Source organism: Anomaloglossus baeobatrachus, unplaced genomic scaffold (assembly GCF_048569485.1).
Source record: "Anomaloglossus baeobatrachus isolate aAnoBae1 unplaced genomic scaffold, aAnoBae1.hap1 Scaffold_2628, whole genome shotgun sequence".
Taxonomy (NCBI): Eukaryota; Metazoa; Chordata; class Amphibia; order Anura; family Aromobatidae; genus Anomaloglossus; species Anomaloglossus baeobatrachus.
Window position 1 is genome coordinate 25190 of NW_027442164.1, and position 17985 is coordinate 43174.

At 46.9% G+C, this 17985-nt stretch overlaps 12 non-coding genes and 1 pseudogene across 12 annotated transcripts; all 13 read left to right on the plus strand.

The window, feature by feature from the left end:
• The first annotated feature begins 875 nt into the window (after window positions 1-875).
• On the plus strand, window positions 876-1066 carry LOC142264163 (U2 spliceosomal RNA). The gene has a single exon (XR_012730742.1). It is a non-coding gene; the product is annotated as a U2 spliceosomal RNA (small nuclear RNA).
• Window positions 1067-2183: 1117 nt separating this feature from the next.
• LOC142264164 (U2 spliceosomal RNA) lies at window positions 2184-2374 on the plus strand. The gene has a single exon (XR_012730743.1). It is a non-coding gene; the product is annotated as a U2 spliceosomal RNA (small nuclear RNA).
• A 1376-nt stretch (window positions 2375-3750) lies between these two features.
• Window positions 3751-3957, plus strand: LOC142264148 (U2 spliceosomal RNA; annotated as a pseudogene).
• A 1117-nt stretch (window positions 3958-5074) lies between these two features.
• Window positions 5075-5265, plus strand: LOC142264165 (U2 spliceosomal RNA). The gene has a single exon (XR_012730744.1). It is a non-coding gene; the product is annotated as a U2 spliceosomal RNA (small nuclear RNA).
• Window positions 5266-6382: 1117 nt separating this feature from the next.
• LOC142264166 (U2 spliceosomal RNA) lies at window positions 6383-6573 on the plus strand. The gene has a single exon (XR_012730745.1). It is a non-coding gene; the product is annotated as a U2 spliceosomal RNA (small nuclear RNA).
• Window positions 6574-7690: 1117 nt separating this feature from the next.
• On the plus strand, window positions 7691-7881 carry LOC142264168 (U2 spliceosomal RNA). Its single transcript, XR_012730746.1, has one exon. It is a non-coding gene; the product is annotated as a U2 spliceosomal RNA (small nuclear RNA).
• A 1117-nt stretch (window positions 7882-8998) lies between these two features.
• Window positions 8999-9189, plus strand: LOC142264169 (U2 spliceosomal RNA). Its single transcript, XR_012730747.1, has one exon. It is a non-coding gene; the product is annotated as a U2 spliceosomal RNA (small nuclear RNA).
• A 1117-nt stretch (window positions 9190-10306) lies between these two features.
• On the plus strand, window positions 10307-10497 carry LOC142264171 (U2 spliceosomal RNA). Its single transcript, XR_012730749.1, has one exon. It is a non-coding gene; the product is annotated as a U2 spliceosomal RNA (small nuclear RNA).
• A 1117-nt stretch (window positions 10498-11614) lies between these two features.
• LOC142264172 (U2 spliceosomal RNA) lies at window positions 11615-11805 on the plus strand. The gene has a single exon (XR_012730750.1). It is a non-coding gene; the product is annotated as a U2 spliceosomal RNA (small nuclear RNA).
• A 1117-nt stretch (window positions 11806-12922) lies between these two features.
• LOC142264173 (U2 spliceosomal RNA) lies at window positions 12923-13113 on the plus strand. The gene has a single exon (XR_012730751.1). It is a non-coding gene; the product is annotated as a U2 spliceosomal RNA (small nuclear RNA).
• Window positions 13114-14230: 1117 nt separating this feature from the next.
• Window positions 14231-14421, plus strand: LOC142264174 (U2 spliceosomal RNA). Its single transcript, XR_012730752.1, has one exon. It is a non-coding gene; the product is annotated as a U2 spliceosomal RNA (small nuclear RNA).
• Window positions 14422-15538: 1117 nt separating this feature from the next.
• On the plus strand, window positions 15539-15729 carry LOC142264175 (U2 spliceosomal RNA). The gene has a single exon (XR_012730753.1). It is a non-coding gene; the product is annotated as a U2 spliceosomal RNA (small nuclear RNA).
• A 1117-nt stretch (window positions 15730-16846) lies between these two features.
• LOC142264176 (U2 spliceosomal RNA) lies at window positions 16847-17037 on the plus strand. Its single transcript, XR_012730754.1, has one exon. It is a non-coding gene; the product is annotated as a U2 spliceosomal RNA (small nuclear RNA).
• Window positions 17038-17985: the final 948 nt, after the last annotated feature.

Below are 17985 nucleotides of genomic sequence, written 5' to 3' on the forward strand. Positions count from 1 at the left end.
TGCAGTGACCACAGGTGTGAGAGGATCTACAATTGGCATCTGGTGTTATCTCTCTGCTTCCACTCCAAATAAAGTTACCTGTTGTTACCTGAACGTCAAATACTAAGAATGGGCGGCCTATGAAAGAATTAGTACTTTCATTAAGTATACTAAACCGGCTAATTGGGAATAGACAAACTGTAAAAAGCCCTCTGAGAAAGCCCCTCTCTAACCTTTGTTAGTAAGCTTTTCTGTAGCCTGCCTGTTGATGTATTTTCGGTTTGAACAGTGCACAACATGAAGAGACGGAACACTGGCGGCTTGTCACAATGCCCCCCGATGACATCACAATAGCGCTGCTGCCTAGAAAACAAGCTGCGCAGAAGAAGTTGTTCTTTGGGTGGGAGGGTGGGCTAGTGGAAGGAGGGGGCAATCTCTTTTTTTCCCGGGTGGTAGGGGGATGACAGGAGAAGGGAAGCGGGTGGTGAGAAAGGTACAGAGGGCAGGGTTTGGGGGCTGGGAAGGAAAGGGAAAAGATTAGGGTTTGGGGATGATGAAAGGGCTTTCTACGGGTAAGGATGGCAAAGGGTGGCAGTGACGGAAAGTCAGGCAACCTGTCCTGTCCGTCTTTTTGTATCGTGAATTGGAAAGACTGCAAGGGGGAGGGGAGTTGCTTGCGCCCTAAAGGAGGAGTTATTCAGATTCATTGCAGTGGGCGGCGGCTGCAAAACGCACCATTCTTCTTGTTTTTGCTCTGCAAAGCAGCCTTTTCAAGGGTTGGCTTGGGTGACAAAATGTCTTGTGTAGGCGTGGGTTTGTCTCCCTCTCGCTCTCTCTCCCTAAGATGTGTCCGGCATAGGCCAGGGTGCCACTCGAGGCCCAAACCAATTCTGGTTATCGCTTCTCGGCCTTTTGGCTAAGATCAAGTGTAGTATCTGTTCTTATCAGTTTAATATCTGATACGTCCCCTATCTGGGGACCATATATTAAATGGATTTTTAGAACAGGGAGATGGAAAAAGAGCTTGCTCTGTCCACTCCACGCATTGACCTGGTATTGCAGTACCTCCAGGAACGGTGCACCCCTTCTTAACCCAGTTTCCAAAAGCAGAACTCGATTCACCTGATTCATATTAGCCCGATTAGCGAATTGAAATGAATTTTTATCTAACACACTTTTTACTTGCTTTATTCATCCAAATAGCAAACTCATCACCACTCAACTTCACCAACTCTGCTATGTCCCGTGCAGTATCTTGTTGTCAGTCTAATCTAGATCATGTGTAATTGAATGGAATAGATCCCTTTTGGACAAAGTGGAGTCAGATGCTGCAGTGACCACAGGTGTGAGAGGATCTACAATTGGCATCTGGTGTTATCTCTCTGCTTCCACTCCAAATAAAGTTACCTGTTGTTACCTGAACGTCAAATACTAAGAATGGGCGGCCTATGAAAGAATTAGTACTTTCATTAAGTATACTAAACCGGCTAATTGGGAATAGACAAACTGTAAAAAGCCCTCTGAGAAAGCCCCTCTCTAACCTTTGTTAGTAAGCTTTTCTGTAGCCTGCCTGTTGATGTATTTTCGGTTTGAACAGTGCACAACATGAAGAGACGGAACACTGGCGGCTTGTCACAATGCCCCCCGATGACATCACAATAGCGCTGCTGCCTAGAAAACAAGCTGCGCAGAAGAAGTTGTTCTTTGGGTGGGAGGGTGGGCTAGTGGAAGGAGGGGGCAATCTCTTTTTTTCCCGGGTGGTAGGGGGATGACAGGAGAAGGGAAGCGGGTGGTGAGAAAGGTACAGAGGGCAGGGTTTGGGGGCTGGGAAGGAAAGGGAAAAGATTAGGGTTTGGGGATGATGAAAGGGCTTTCTACGGGTAAGGATGGCAAAGGGTGGCAGTGACGGAAAGTCAGGCAACCTGTCCTGTCCGTCTTTTTGTATCGTGAATTGGAAAGACTGCAAGGGGGAGGGGAGTTGCTTGCGCCCTAAAGGAGGAGTTATTCAGATTCATTGCAGTGGGCGGCGGCTGCAAAACGCACCATTCTTCTTGTTTTTGCTCTGCAAAGCAGCCTTTTCAAGGGTTGGCTTGGGTGACAAAATGTCTTGTGTAGGCGTGGGTTTGTCTCCCTCTCGCTCTCTCTCCCTAAGATGTGTCCGGCATAGGCCAGGGTGCCACTCGAGGCCCAAACCAATTCTGGTTATCGCTTCTCGGCCTTTTGGCTAAGATCAAGTGTAGTATCTGTTCTTATCAGTTTAATATCTGATACGTCCCCTATCTGGGGACCATATATTAAATGGATTTTTAGAACAGGGAGATGGAAAAAGAGCTTGCTCTGTCCACTCCACGCATTGACCTGGTATTGCAGTACCTCCAGGAACGGTGCACCCCTTCTTAACCCAGTTTCCAAAAGCAGAACTCGATTCACCTGATTCATATTAGCCCGATTAGCGAATTGAAATGAATTTTTGTCTAACACACTTTTTACTTGCTTTATTCATCCAAATAGCAAACTCATCACCACTCAACTTCACCAACTCTGCTATGTCCCGTGCAGTATCTTGTTGTCAGTCTAATCTAGATCATGTGTAATTGAATGGAATAGATCCCTTTTGGACAAAGTGGAGTCAGATGCTGCAGTGACCACAGGTGTGAGAGGATCTACAATTGGCATCTGGTGTTATCTCTCTGCTTCCACTCCAAATAAAGTTACCTGTTGTTACCTGAACGTCAAATACTAAGAATGGGCGGCCTATGAAAGAATTAGTACTTTCATTAAGTATACTAAACCGGCTAATTGGGAATAGACAAACTGTAAAAAGCCCTCTGAGAAAGCCCCTCTCTAACCTTTGTTAGTAAGCTTTTCTGTAGCCTGCCTGTTGATGTATTTTCGGTTTGAACAGTGCACAACATGAAGAGACGGAACACTGGCGGCTTGTCACAATGCCCCCCGATGACATCACAATAGCGCTGCTGCCTAGAAAACAAGCTGCGCAGAAGAAGTTGTTCTTTGGGTGGGAGGGTGGGCTAGTGGAAGGAGGGGGCAATCTCTTTTTTTCCCGGGTGGTAGGGGGATGACAGGAGAAGGGAAGCGGGTGGTGAGAAAGGTACAGAGGGCAGGGTTTGGGGGCTGGGAAGGAAAGGGAAAAGATTAGGGTTTGGGGATGATGAAAGGGCTTTCTACGGGTAAGGATGGCAAAGGGTGGCAGTGACGGAAAGTCAGGCAACCTGTCCTGTCCGTCTTTTTGTATCGTGAATTGGAAAGACTGCAAGGGGGAGGGGAGTTGCTTGCGCCCTAAAGGAGGAGTTATTCAGATTCATTGCAGTGGGCGGCGGCTGCAAAACGCACCATTCTTCTTGTTTTTGCTCTGCAAAGCAGCCTTTTCAAGGGTTGGCTTGGGTGACAAAATGTCTTGTGTAGGCGTGGGTTTGTCTCCCTCTCGCTCTCTCTCCCTAAGATGTGTCCGGCATAGGCCAGGGTGCCACTCGAGGCCCAAACCAATTCTGGTTATCGCTTCTCGGCCTTTTGGCTAAGATCAAGTGTAGTCCCTTCATTGGGTTTTCCTTGGTCTTGGCTGGGAGGGGCCCAGGCTTGCACAACCGCCGGCCTCGGGGATTGTTGCGCCTTCTGGTGCTTACGTCCCCTTGTGCTGGTTGGTTCCCGGGCTCGGGAGGCGATCACTCGCGGCTCTGTCGCTTTTGTGCGGTGACCGGCGTGCCTTCGGGCAATTATGTAAATATTGGGTGACTTGTCATCCAAACTCGATGGACCGATTTTGGTATGATCGGATTGTCCCTGTCGGGATAGCCAACTTAAAAAAAATCTGTTCTTATCAGTTTAATATCTGATACGTCCCCTATCTGGGGACCATATATTAAATGGATTTTTAGAACAGGGAGATGGAAAAAGAGCTTGCTCTGTCCACTCCACGCATTGACCTGGTATTGCAGTACCTCCAGGAACGGTGCACCCCTTCTTAACCCAGTTTCCAAAAGCAGAACTCGATTCACCTGATTCATATTAGCCCGATTAGCGAATTGAAATGAATTTTTATCTAACACACTTTTTACTTGCTTTATTCATCCAAATAGAAAACTCATCACCACTCAACTTCACCAACTCTGCTATGTCCCGTGCAGTATCTTGTTGTCAGTCTAATCTAGATCATGTGTAATTGAATGGAATAGATCCCTTTTGGACAAAGTGGAGTCAGATGCTGCAGTGACCACAGGTGTGAGAGGATCTACAATTGGCATCTGGTGTTATCTCTCTGCTTCCACTCCAAATAAAGTTACCTGTTGTTACCTGAACGTCAAATACTAAGAATGGGCGGCCTATGAAAGAATTAGTACTTTCATTAAGTATACTAAACCGGCTAATTGGGAATAGACAAACTGTAAAAAGCCCTCTGAGAAAGCCCCTCTCTAACCTTTGTTAGTAAGCTTTTCTGTAGCCTGCCTGTTGATGTATTTTCGGTTTGAACAGTGCACAACATGAAGAGACGGAACACTGGCGGCTTGTCACAATGCCCCCCGATGACATCACAATAGCGCTGCTGCCTAGAAAACAAGCTGCGCAGAAGAAGTTGTTCTTTGGGTGGGAGGGTGGGCTAGTGGAAGGAGGGGGCAATCTCTTTTTTTCCCGGGTGGTAGGGGGATGACAGGAGAAGGGAAGCGGGTGGTGAGAAAGGTACAGAGGGCAGGGTTTGGGGGCTGGGAAGGAAAGGGAAAAGATTAGGGTTTGGGGATGATGAAAGGGCTTTCTACGGGTAAGGATGGCAAAGGGTGGCAGTGACGGAAAGTCAGGCAACCTGTCCTGTCCGTCTTTTTGTATCGTGAATTGGAAAGACTGCAAGGGGGAGGGGAGTTGCTTGCGCCCTAAAGGAGGAGTTATTCAGATTCATTGCAGTGGGCGGCGGCTGCAAAACGCACCATTCTTCTTGTTTTTGCTCTGCAAAGCAGCCTTTTCAAGGGTTGGCTTGGGTGACAAAATGTCTTGTGTAGGCGTGGGTTTGTCTCCCTCTCGCTCTCTCTCCCTAAGATGTGTCCGGCATAGGCCAGGGTGCCACTCGAGGCCCAAACCAATTCTGGTTATCGCTTCTCGGCCTTTTGGCTAAGATCAAGTGTAGTATCTGTTCTTATCAGTTTAATATCTGATACGTCCCCTATCTGGGGACCATATATTAAATGGATTTTTAGAACAGGGAGATGGAAAAAGAGCTTGCTCTGTCCACTCCACGCATTGACCTGGTATTGCAGTACCTCCAGGAACGGTGCACCCCTTCTTAACCCAGTTTCCAAAAGCAGAACTCGATTCACCTGATTCATATTAGCCCGATTAGCGAATTGAAATGAATTTTTATCTAACACACTTTTTACTTGCTTTATTCATCCAAATAGCAAACTCATCACCACTCAACTTCACCAACTCTGCTATGTCCCGTGCAGTATCTTGTTGTCAGTCTAATCTAGATCATGTGTAATTGAATGGAATAGATCCCTTTTGGACAAAGTGGAGTCAGATGCTGCAGTGACCACAGGTGTGAGAGGATCTACAATTGGCATCTGGTGTTATCTCTCTGCTTCCACTCCAAATAAAGTTACCTGTTGTTACCTGAACGTCAAATACTAAGAATGGGCGGCCTATGAAAGAATTAGTACTTTCATTAAGTATACTAAACCGGCTAATTGGGAATAGACAAACTGTAAAAAGCCCTCTGAGAAAGCCCCTCTCTAACCTTTGTTAGTAAGCTTTTCTGTAGCCTGCCTGTTGATGTATTTTCGGTTTGAACAGTGCACAACATGAAGAGACGGAACACTGGCGGCTTGTCACAATGCCCCCCGATGACATCACAATAGCGCTGCTGCCTAGAAAACAAGCTGCGCAGAAGAAGTTGTTCTTTGGGTGGGAGGGTGGGCTAGTGGAAGGAGGGGGCAATCTCTTTTTTTCCCGGGTGGTAGGGGGATGACAGGAGAAGGGAAGCGGGTGGTGAGAAAGGTACAGAGGGCAGGGTTTGGGGGCTGGGAAGGAAAGGGAAAAGATTAGGGTTTGGGGATGATGAAAGGGCTTTCTACGGGTAAGGATGGCAAAGGGTGGCAGTGACGGAAAGTCAGGCAACCTGTCCTGTCCGTCTTTTTGTATCGTGAATTGGAAAGACTGCAAGGGGGAGGGGAGTTGCTTGCGCCCTAAAGGAGGAGTTATTCAGATTCATTGCAGTGGGCGGCGGCTGCAAAACGCACCATTCTTCTTGTTTTTGCTCTGCAAAGCAGCCTTTTCAAGGGTTGGCTTGGGTGACAAAATGTCTTGTGTAGGCGTGGGTTTGTCTCCCTCTCGCTCTCTCTCCCTAAGATGTGTCCGGCATAGGCCAGGGTGCCACTCGAGGCCCAAACCAATTCTGGTTATCGCTTCTCGGCCTTTTGGCTAAGATCAAGTGTAGTATCTGTTCTTATCAGTTTAATATCTGATACGTCCCCTATCTGGGGACCATATATTAAATGGATTTTTAGAACAGGGAGATGGAAAAAGAGCTTGCTCTGTCCACTCCACGCATTGACCTGGTATTGCAGTACCTCCAGGAACGGTGCACCCCTTCTTAACCCAGTTTCCAAAAGCAGAACTCGATTCACCTGATTCATATTAGCCCGATTAGCGAATTGAAATGAATTTTTATCTAACACACTTTTTACTTGCTTTATTCATCCAAATAGCAAACTCATCACCACTCAACTTCACCAACTCTGCTATGTCCCGTGCAGTATCTTGTTGTCAGTCTAATCTAGATCATGTGTAATTGAATGGAATAGATCCCTTTTGGACAAAGTGGAGTCAGATGCTGCAGTGACCACAGGTGTGAGAGGATCTACAATTGGCATCTGGTGTTATCTCTCTGCTTCCACTCCAAATAAAGTTACCTGTTGTTACCTGAACGTCAAATACTAAGAATGGGCGGCCTATGAAAGAATTAGTACTTTCATTAAGTATACTAAACCGGCTAATTGGGAATAGACAAACTGTAAAAAGCCCTCTGAGAAAGCCCCTCTCTAACCTTTGTTAGTAAGCTTTTCTGTAGCCTGCCTGTTGATGTATTTTCGGTTTGAACAGTGCACAACATGAAGAGACGGAACACTGGCGGCTTGTCACAATGCCCCCCGATGACATCACAATAGCGCTGCTGCCTAGAAAACAAGCTGCGCAGAAGAAGTTGTTCTTTGGGTGGGAGGGTGGGCTAGTGGAAGGAGGGGGCAATCTCTTTTTTTCCCGGGTGGTAGGGGGATGACAGGAGAAGGGAAGCGGGTGGTGAGAAAGGTACAGAGGGCAGGGTTTGGGGGCTGGGAAGGAAAGGGAAAAGATTAGGGTTTGGGGATGATGAAAGGGCTTTCTACGGGTAAGGATGGCAAAGGGTGGCAGTGACGGAAAGTCAGGCAACCTGTCCTGTCCGTCTTTTTGTATCGTGAATTGGAAAGACTGCAAGGGGGAGGGGAGTTGCTTGCGCCCTAAAGGAGGAGTTATTCAGATTCATTGCAGTGGGCGGCGGCTGCAAAACGCACCATTCTTCTTGTTTTTGCTCTGCAAAGCAGCCTTTTCAAGGGTTGGCTTGGGTGACAAAATGTCTTGTGTAGGCGTGGGTTTGTCTCCCTCTCGCTCTCTCTCCCTAAGATGTGTCCGGCATAGGCCAGGGTGCCACTCGAGGCCCAAACCAATTCTGGTTATCGCTTCTCGGCCTTTTGGCTAAGATCAAGTGTAGTATCTGTTCTTATCAGTTTAATATCTGATACGTCCCCTATCTGGGGACCATATATTAAATGGATTTTTAGAACAGGGAGATGGAAAAAGAGCTTGCTCTGTCCACTCCACGCATTGACCTGGTATTGCAGTACCTCCAGGAACGGTGCACCCCTTCTTAACCCAGTTTCCAAAAGCAGAACTCGATTCACCTGATTCATATTAGCCCGATTAGCGAATTGAAATGAATTTTTATCTAACACACTTTTTACTTGCTTTATTCATCCAAATAGCAAACTCATCACCACTCAACTTCACCAACTCTGCTATGTCCCGTGCAGTATCTTGTTGTCAGTCTAATCTAGATCATGTGTAATTGAATGGAATAGATCCCTTTTGGACAAAGTGGAGTCAGATGCTGCAGTGACCACAGGTGTGAGAGGATCTACAATTGGCATCTGGTGTTATCTCTCTGCTTCCACTCCAAATAAAGTTACCTGTTGTTACCTGAACGTCAAATACTAAGAATGGGCGGCCTATGAAAGAATTAGTACTTTCATTAAGTATACTAAACCGGCTAATTGGGAATAGACAAACTGTAAAAAGCCCTCTGAGAAAGCCCCTCTCTAACCTTTGTTAGTAAGCTTTTCTGTAGCCTGCCTGTTGATGTATTTTCGGTTTGAACAGTGCACAACATGAAGAGACGGAACACTGGCGGCTTGTCACAATGCCCCCCGATGACATCACAATAGCGCTGCTGCCTAGAAAACAAGCTGCGCAGAAGAAGTTGTTCTTTGGGTGGGAGGGTGGGCTAGTGGAAGGAGGGGGCAATCTCTTTTTTTCCCGGGTGGTAGGGGGATGACAGGAGAAGGGAAGCGGGTGGTGAGAAAGGTACAGAGGGCAGGGTTTGGGGGCTGGGAAGGAAAGGGAAAAGATTAGGGTTTGGGGATGATGAAAGGGCTTTCTACGGGTAAGGATGGCAAAGGGTGGCAGTGACGGAAAGTCAGGCAACCTGTCCTGTCCGTCTTTTTGTATCGTGAATTGGAAAGACTGCAAGGGGGAGGGGAGTTGCTTGCGCCCTAAAGGAGGAGTTATTCAGATTCATTGCAGTGGGCGGCGGCTGCAAAACGCACCATTCTTCTTGTTTTTGCTCTGCAAAGCAGCCTTTTCAAGGGTTGGCTTGGGTGACAAAATGTCTTGTGTAGGCGTGGGTTTGTCTCCCTCTCGCTCTCTCTCCCTAAGATGTGTCCGGCATAGGCCAGGGTGCCACTCGAGGCCCAAACCAATTCTGGTTATCGCTTCTCGGCCTTTTGGCTAAGATCAAGTGTAGTATCTGTTCTTATCAGTTTAATATCTGATACGTCCCCTATCTGGGGACCATATATTAAATGGATTTTTAGAACAGGGAGATGGAAAAAGAGCTTGCTCTGTCCACTCCACGCATTGACCTGGTATTGCAGTACCTCCAGGAACGGTGCACCCCTTCTTAACCCAGTTTCCAAAAGCAGAACTCGATTCACCTGATTCATATTAGCCCGATTAGCGAATTGAAATGAATTTTTATCTAACACACTTTTTACTTGCTTTATTCATCCAAATAGCAAACTCATCACCACTCAACTTCACCAACTCTGCTATGTCCCGTGCAGTATCTTGTTGTCAGTCTAATCTAGATCATGTGTAATTGAATGGAATAGATCCCTTTTGGACAAAGTGGAGTCAGATGCTGCAGTGACCACAGGTGTGAGAGGATCTACAATTGGCATCTGGTGTTATCTCTCTGCTTCCACTCCAAATAAAGTTACCTGTTGTTACCTGAACGTCAAATACTAAGAATGGGCGGCCTATGAAAGAATTAGTACTTTCATTAAGTATACTAAACCGGCTAATTGGGAATAGACAAACTGTAAAAAGCCCTCTGAGAAAGCCCCTCTCTAACCTTTGTTAGTAAGCTTTTCTGTAGTCTGCCTGTTGATGTATTTTCGGTTTGAACAGTGCACAACATGAAGAGACGGAACACTGGCGGCTTGTCACAATGCCCCCCGATGACATCACAATAGCGCTGCTGCCTAGAAAACAAGCTGCGCAGAAGAAGTTGTTCTTTGGGTGGGAGGGTGGGCTAGTGGAAGGAGGGGGCAATCTCTTTTTTTCCCGGGTGGTAGGGGGATGACAGGAGAAGGGAAGCGGGTGGTGAGAAAGGTACAGAGGGCAGGGTTTGGGGGCTGGGAAGGAAAGGGAAAAGATTAGGGTTTGGGGATGATGAAAGGGCTTTCTACGGGTAAGGATGGCAAAGGGTGGCAGTGACGGAAAGTCAGGCAACCTGTCCTGTCCGTCTTTTTGTATCGTGAATTGGAAAGACTGCAAGGGGGAGGGGAGTTGCTTGCGCCCTAAAGGAGGAGTTATTCAGATTCATTGCAGTGGGCGGCGGCTGCAAAACGCACCATTCTTCTTGTTTTTGCTCTGCAAAGCAGCCTTTTCAAGGGTTGGCTTGGGTGACAAAATGTCTTGTGTAGGCGTGGGTTTGTCTCCCTCTCGCTCTCTCTCCCTAAGATGTGTCCGGCATAGGCCAGGGTGCCACTCGAGGCCCAAACCAATTCTGGTTATCGCTTCTCGGCCTTTTGGCTAAGATCAAGTGTAGTATCTGTTCTTATCAGTTTAATATCTGATACGTCCCCTATCTGGGGACCATATATTAAATGGATTTTTAGAACAGGGAGATGGAAAAAGAGCTTGCTCTGTCCACTCCACGCATTGACCTGGTATTGCAGTACCTCCAGGAACGGTGCACCCCTTCTTAACCCAGTTTCCAAAAGCAGAACTCGATTCACCTGATTCATATTAGCCCGATTAGCGAATTGAAATGAATTTTTATCTAACACACTTTTTACTTGCTTTATTCATCCAAATAGCAAACTCATCACCACTCAACTTCACCAACTCTGCTATGTCCCGTGCAGTATCTTGTTGTCAGTCTAATCTAGATCATGTGTAATTGAATGGAATAGATCCCTTTTGGACAAAGTGGAGTCAGATGCTGCAGTGACCACAGGTGTGAGAGGATCTACAATTGGCATCTGGTGTTATCTCTCTGCTTCCACTCCAAATAAAGTTACCTGTTGTTACCTGAACGTCAAATACTAAGAATGGGCGGCCTATGAAAGAATTAGTACTTTCATTAAGTATACTAAACCGGCTAATTGGGAATAGACAAACTGTAAAAAGCCCTCTGAGAAAGCCCCTCTCTAACCTTTGTTAGTAAGCTTTTCTGTAGCCTGCCTGTTGATGTATTTTCGGTTTGAACAGTGCACAACATGAAGAGACGGAACACTGGCGGCTTGTCACAATGCCCCCCGATGACATCACAATAGCGCTGCTGCCTAGAAAACAAGCTGCGCAGAAGAAGTTGTTCTTTGGGTGGGAGGGTGGGCTAGTGGAAGGAGGGGGCAATCTCTTTTTTTCCCGGGTGGTAGGGGGATGACAGGAGAAGGGAAGCGGGTGGTGAGAAAGGTACAGAGGGCAGGGTTTGGGGGCTGGGAAGGAAAGGGAAAAGATTAGGGTTTGGGGATGATGAAAGGGCTTTCTACGGGTAAGGATGGCAAAGGGTGGCAGTGACGGAAAGTCAGGCAACCTGTCCTGTCCGTCTTTTTGTATCGTGAATTGGAAAGACTGCAAGGGGGAGGGGAGTTGCTTGCGCCCTAAAGGAGGAGTTATTCAGATTCATTGCAGTGGGCGGCGGCTGCAAAACGCACCATTCTTCTTGTTTTTGCTCTGCAAAGCAGCCTTTTCAAGGGTTGGCTTGGGTGACAAAATGTCTTGTGTAGGCGTGGGTTTGTCTCCCTCTCGCTCTCTCTCCCTAAGATGTGTCCGGCATAGGCCAGGGTGCCACTCGAGGCCCAAACCAATTCTGGTTATCGCTTCTCGGCCTTTTGGCTAAGATCAAGTGTAGTATCTGTTCTTATCAGTTTAATATCTGATACGTCCCCTATCTGGGGACCATATATTAAATGGATTTTTAGAACAGGGAGATGGAAAAAGAGCTTGCTCTGTCCACTCCACGCATTGACCTGGTATTGCAGTACCTCCAGGAACGGTGCACCCCTTCTTAACCCAGTTTCCAAAAGCAGAACTCGATTCACCTGATTCATATTAGCCCGATTAGCGAATTGAAATGAATTTTTATCTAACACACTTTTTACTTGCTTTATTCATCCAAATAGCAAACTCATCACCACTCAACTTCACCAACTCTGCTATGTCCCGTGCAGTATCTTGTTGTCAGTCTAATCTAGATCATGTGTAATTGAATGGAATAGATCCCTTTTGGACAAAGTGGAGTCAGATGCTGCAGTGACCACAGGTGTGAGAGGATCTACAATTGGCATCTGGTGTTATCTCTCTGCTTCCACTCCAAATAAAGTTACCTGTTGTTACCTGAACGTCAAATACTAAGAATGGGCGGCCTATGAAAGAATTAGTACTTTCATTAAGTATACTAAACCGGCTAATTGGGAATAGACAAACTGTAAAAAGCCCTCTGAGAAAGCCCCTCTCTAACCTTTGTTAGTAAGCTTTTCTGTAGCCTGCCTGTTGATGTATTTTCGGTTTGAACAGTGCACAACATGAAGAGACGGAACACTGGCGGCTTGTCACAATGCCCCCCGATGACATCACAATAGCGCTGCTGCCTAGAAAACAAGCTGCGCAGAAGAAGTTGTTCTTTGGGTGGGAGGGTGGGCTAGTGGAAGGAGGGGGCAATCTCTTTTTTTCCCGGGTGGTAGGGGGATGACAGGAGAAGGGAAGCGGGTGGTGAGAAAGGTACAGAGGGCAGGGTTTGGGGGCTGGGAAGGAAAGGGAAAAGATTAGGGTTTGGGGATGATGAAAGGGCTTTCTACGGGTAAGGATGGCAAAGGGTGGCAGTGACGGAAAGTCAGGCAACCTGTCCTGTCCGTCTTTTTGTATCGTGAATTGGAAAGACTGCAAGGGGGAGGGGAGTTGCTTGCGCCCTAAAGGAGGAGTTATTCAGATTCATTGCAGTGGGCGGCGGCTGCAAAACGCACCATTCTTCTTGTTTTTGCTCTGCAAAGCAGCCTTTTCAAGGGTTGGCTTGGGTGACAAAATGTCTTGTGTAGGCGTGGGTTTGTCTCCCTCTCGCTCTCTCTCCCTAAGATGTGTCCGGCATAGGCCAGGGTGCCACTCGAGGCCCAAACCAATTCTGGTTATCGCTTCTCGGCCTTTTGGCTAAGATCAAGTGTAGTATCTGTTCTTATCAGTTTAATATCTGATACGTCCCCTATCTGGGGACCATATATTAAATGGATTTTTAGAACAGGGAGATGGAAAAAGAGCTTGCTCTGTCCACTCCACGCATTGACCTGGTATTGCAGTACCTCCAGGAACGGTGCACCCCTTCTTAACCCAGTTTCCAAAAGCAGAACTCGATTCACCTGATTCATATTAGCCCGATTAGCGAATTGAAATGAATTTTTATCTAACACACTTTTTACTTGCTTTATTCATCCAAATAGCAAACTCATCACCACTCAACTTCACCAACTCTGCTATGTCCCGTGCAGTATCTTGTTGTCAGTCTAATCTAGATCATGTGTAATTGAATGGAATAGATCCCTTTTGGACAAAGTGGAGTCAGATGCTGCAGTGACCACAGGTGTGAGAGGATCTACAATTGGCATCTGGTGTTATCTCTCTGCTTCCACTCCAAATAAAGTTACCTGTTGTTACCTGAACGTCAAATACTAAGAATGGGCGGCCTATGAAAGAATTAGTACTTTCATTAAGTATACTAAACCGGCTAATTGGGAATAGACAAACTGTAAAAAGCCCTCTGAGAAAGCCCCTCTCTAACCTTTGTTAGTAAGCTTTTCTGTAGCCTGCCTGTTGATGTATTTTCGGTTTGAACAGTGCACAACATGAAGAGACGGAACACTGGCGGCTTGTCACAATGCCCCCCGATGACATCACAATAGCGCTGCTGCCTAGAAAACAAGCTGCGCAGAAGAAGTTGTTCTTTGGGTGGGAGGGTGGGCTAGTGGAAGGAGGGGGCAATCTCTTTTTTTCCCGGGTGGTAGGGGGATGACAGGAGAAGGGAAGCGGGTGGTGAGAAAGGTACAGAGGGCAGGGTTTGGGGGCTGGGAAGGAAAGGGAAAAGATTAGGGTTTGGGGATGATGAAAGGGCTTTCTACGGGTAAGGATGGCAAAGGGTGGCAGTGACGGAAAGTCAGGCAACCTGTCCTGTCCGTCTTTTTGTATCGTGAATTGGAAAGACTGCAAGGGGGAGGGGAGTTGCTTGCGCCCTAAAGGAGGAGTTATTCAGATTCATTGCAGTGGGCGGCGGGTGCAAAACGCACCATTCTTCTTGTTTTTGCTCTGCAAAGCAGCCTTTTCAAGGGTTGGCTTGGGTGACAAAATGTCTTGTGTAGGCGTGGGTTTGTCTCCCTCTCGCTCTCTCTCCCTAAGATGTGTCCGGCATAGGCCAGGGTGCCACTCGAGGCCCAAACCAATTCTGGTTATCGCTTCTCGGCCTTTTGGCTAAGATCAAGTGTAGTATCTGTTCTTATCAGTTTAATATCTGATACGTCCCCTATCTGGGGACCATATATTAAATGGATTTTTAGAACAGGGAGATGGAAAAAGAGCTTGCTCTGTCCACTCCACGCATTGACCTGGTATTGCAGTACCTCCAGGAACGGTGCACCCCTTCTTAACCCAGTTTCCAAAAGCAGAACTCGATTCACCTGATTCATATTAGCCCGATTAGCGAATTGAAATGAATTTTTATCTAACACACTTTTTACTTGCTTTATTCATCCAAATAGCAAACTCATCACCACTCAACTTCACCAACTCTGCTATGTCCCGTGCAGTATCTTGTTGTCAGTCTAATCTAGATCATGTGTAATTGAATGGAATAGATCCCTTTTGGACAAAGTGGAGTCAGATGCTGCAGTGACCACAGGTGTGAGAGGATCTACAATTGGCATCTGGTGTTATCTCTCTGCTTCCACTCCAAATAAAGTTACCTGTTGTTACCTGAACGTCAAATACTAAGAATGGGCGGCCTATGAAAGAATTAGTACTTTCATTAAGTATACTAAACCGGCTAATTGGGAAAAGACAAACTGTAAAAAGCCCTCTGAGAAAGCCCCTCTCTAACCTTTGTTAGTAAGCTTTTCTGTAGCCTGCCTGTTGATGTATTTTCGGTTTGAACAGTGCACAACATGAAGAGACGGAACACTGGCGGCTTGTCACAATGCCCCCCGATGACATCACAATAGCGCTGCTGCCTAGAAAACAAGCTGCGCAGAAGAAGTTGTTCTTTGGGTGGGAGGGTGGGCTAGTGGAAGGAGGGGGCAATCTCTTTTTTTCCCGGGTGGTAGGGGGATGACAGGAGAAGGGAAGCGGGTGGTGAGAAAGGTACAGAGGGCAGGGTTTGGGGGCTGGGAAGGAAAGGGAAAAGATTAGGGTTTGGGGATGATGAAAGGGCTTTCTACGGGTAAGGATGGCAAAGGGTGGCAGTGATGGAAAGTCAGGCAACCTGTCCTGTCCGTCTTTTTGTATCGTGAATTGGAAAGACTGCAAGGGGGAGGGGAGTTGCTTGCGCCCTAAAGGAGGAGTTATTCAGATTCATTGCAGTGGGCGGCGGCTGCAAAACGCACCATTCTTCTTGTTTTTGCTCTGCAAAGCAGCCTTTTCAAGGGTTGGCTTGGGTGACAAAATGTCTTGTGTAGGCGTGGGTTTGTCTCCCTCTCGCTCTCTCTCCCTAAGATGTGTCCGGCATAGGCCAGGGTGCCACTCGAGGCCCAAACCAATTCTGGTTATCGCTTCTCGGCCTTTTGGCTAAGATCAAGTGTAGTATCTGTTCTTATCAGTTTAATATCTGATACGTCCCCTATCTGGGGACCATATATTAAATGGATTTTTAGAACAGGGAGATGGAAAAAGAGCTTGCTCTGTCCACTCCACGCATTGACCTGGTATTGCAGTACCTCCAGGAACGGTGCACCCCTTCTTAACCCAGTTTCCAAAAGCAGAACTCGATTCACCTGATTCATATTAGCCCGATTAGCGAATTGAAATGAATTTTTATCTAACACACTTTTTACTTGCTTTATTCATCCAAATAGCAAACTCATCACCACTCAACTTCACCAACTCTGCTATGTCCCGTGCAGTATCTTGTTGTCAGTCTAATCTAGATCATGTGTAATTGAATGGAATAGATCCCTTTTGGACAAAGTGGAGTCAGATGCTGCAGTGACCACAGGTGTGAGAGGATCTACAATTGGCATCTGGTGTTATCTCTCTGCTTCCACTCCAAATAAAGTTACCTGTTGTTACCTGAACGTCAAATACTAAGAATGGGCGGCCTATGAAAGAATTAGTACTTTCATTAAGTATACTAAACCGGCTAATTGGGAATAGACAAACTGTAAAAAGCCCTCTGAGAAAGCCCCTCTCTAACCTTTGTTAGTAAGCTTTTCTGTAGCCTGCCTGTTGATGTATTTTCGGTTTGAACAGTGCACAACATGAAGAGACGGAACACTGGCGGCTTGTCACAATGCCCCCCGATGGCATCACAATAGCGCTGCTGCCTAGAAAACAAGCTGCGCAGAAGAAGTTGTTCTTTGGGTGGGAGGGTGGGCTAGTGGAAGGAGGGGGCAATCTCTTTTTTTCCCGGGTGGTAGGGGGATGACAGGAGAAGGGAAGCGGGTGGTGAGAAAGGTACAGAGGGCAGGGTTTGGGGGCTGGGAAGGAAAGGGAAAAGATTAGGGTTTGGGGATGATGAAAGGGCTTTCTACGGGTAAGGATGGCAAAGGGTGGCAGTGACGGAAAGTCAGGCAACCTGTCCTGTCCGTCTTTTTGTATCGTGAATTGGAAAGACTGCAAGGGGGAGGGGAGTTGCTTGCGCCCTAAAGGAGGAGTTATTCAGATTCATTGCAGTGGGCGGCGGCTGCAAAACGCACCATTCTTCTTGTTTTTGCTCTGCAAAGCAGCCTTTTCAAGGGTTGGCTTGGGTGACAAAATGTCTTGTGTAGGCGTGGGTTTGTCTCCCTCTCGCTCTCTCTCCCTAAGATGTGTCCGGCATAGGCCAGGGTGCCACTCGAGGCCCAAACCAATTCTGGTTATCGCTTCTCGGCCTTTTGGCTAAGATCAAGTGTAGTATCTGTTCTTATCAGTTTAATATCTGATACGTCCCCTATCTGGGGACCATATATTAAATGGATTTTTAGAACAGGGAGATGGAAAAAGAGCTTGCTCTGTCCACTCCACGCATTGACCTGGTATTGCAGTACCTCCAGGAACGGTGCACCCCTTCTTAACCCAGTTTCCAAAAGCAGAACTCGATTCACCTGATTCATATTAGCCCGATTAGCGAATTGAAATGAATTTTTATCTAACACACTTTTTACTTGCTTTATTCATCCAAATAGCAAACTCATCACCACTCAACTTCACCAACTCTGCTATGTCCCGTGCAGTATCTTGTTGTCAGTCTAATCTAGATCATGTGTAATTGAATGGAATAGATCCCTTTTGGACAAAGTGGAGTCAGATGCTGCAGTGACCACAGGTGTGAGAGGATCTACAATTGGCATCTGGTGTTATCTCTCTGCTTCCACTCCAAATAAAGTTACCTGTTGTTACCTGAACGTCAAATACTAAGAATGGGCGGCCTATGAAAGAATTAGTACTTTCATTAAGTATACTAAACCGGCTAATTGGGAATAGACAAACTGTAAAAAGCCCTCTGAGAAAGCCCCTCTCTAACCTTTGTTAGTAAGCTTTTCTGTAGCCTGCCTGTTGATGTATTTTCGGTTTGAACAGTGCACAACATGAAGAGACGGAACACTGGCGGCTTGTCACAATGCCCCCCGATGACATCACAATAGCGCTGCTGCCTAGAAAACAAGCTGCGCAGAAGAAGTTGTTCTTTGGGTGGGAGGGTGGGCTAGTGGAAGGAGGGGGCAATCTCTTTTTTCCCGGGTGGTAGGGGGATGACAGGAGAAGGGAAGCGGGTGGTGAGAAAGGTACAGAGGGCAGGGTTTGGGGGCTGGGAAGGAAAGGGAAAAGATTAGGGTTTGGGGATGATGAAAGGGCTTTCTACGGGTAAGGATGGCAAAGGGTGGCAGTGACGGAAAGTCAGGCAACCTGTCCTGTCCGTCTTTTTGTATCGTGAATTGGAAAGACTGCAAGGGGGAGGGGAGTTGCTTGCGCCCTAAAGGAGGAGTTATTCAGATTCATTGCAGTGGGCGGCGGCTGCAA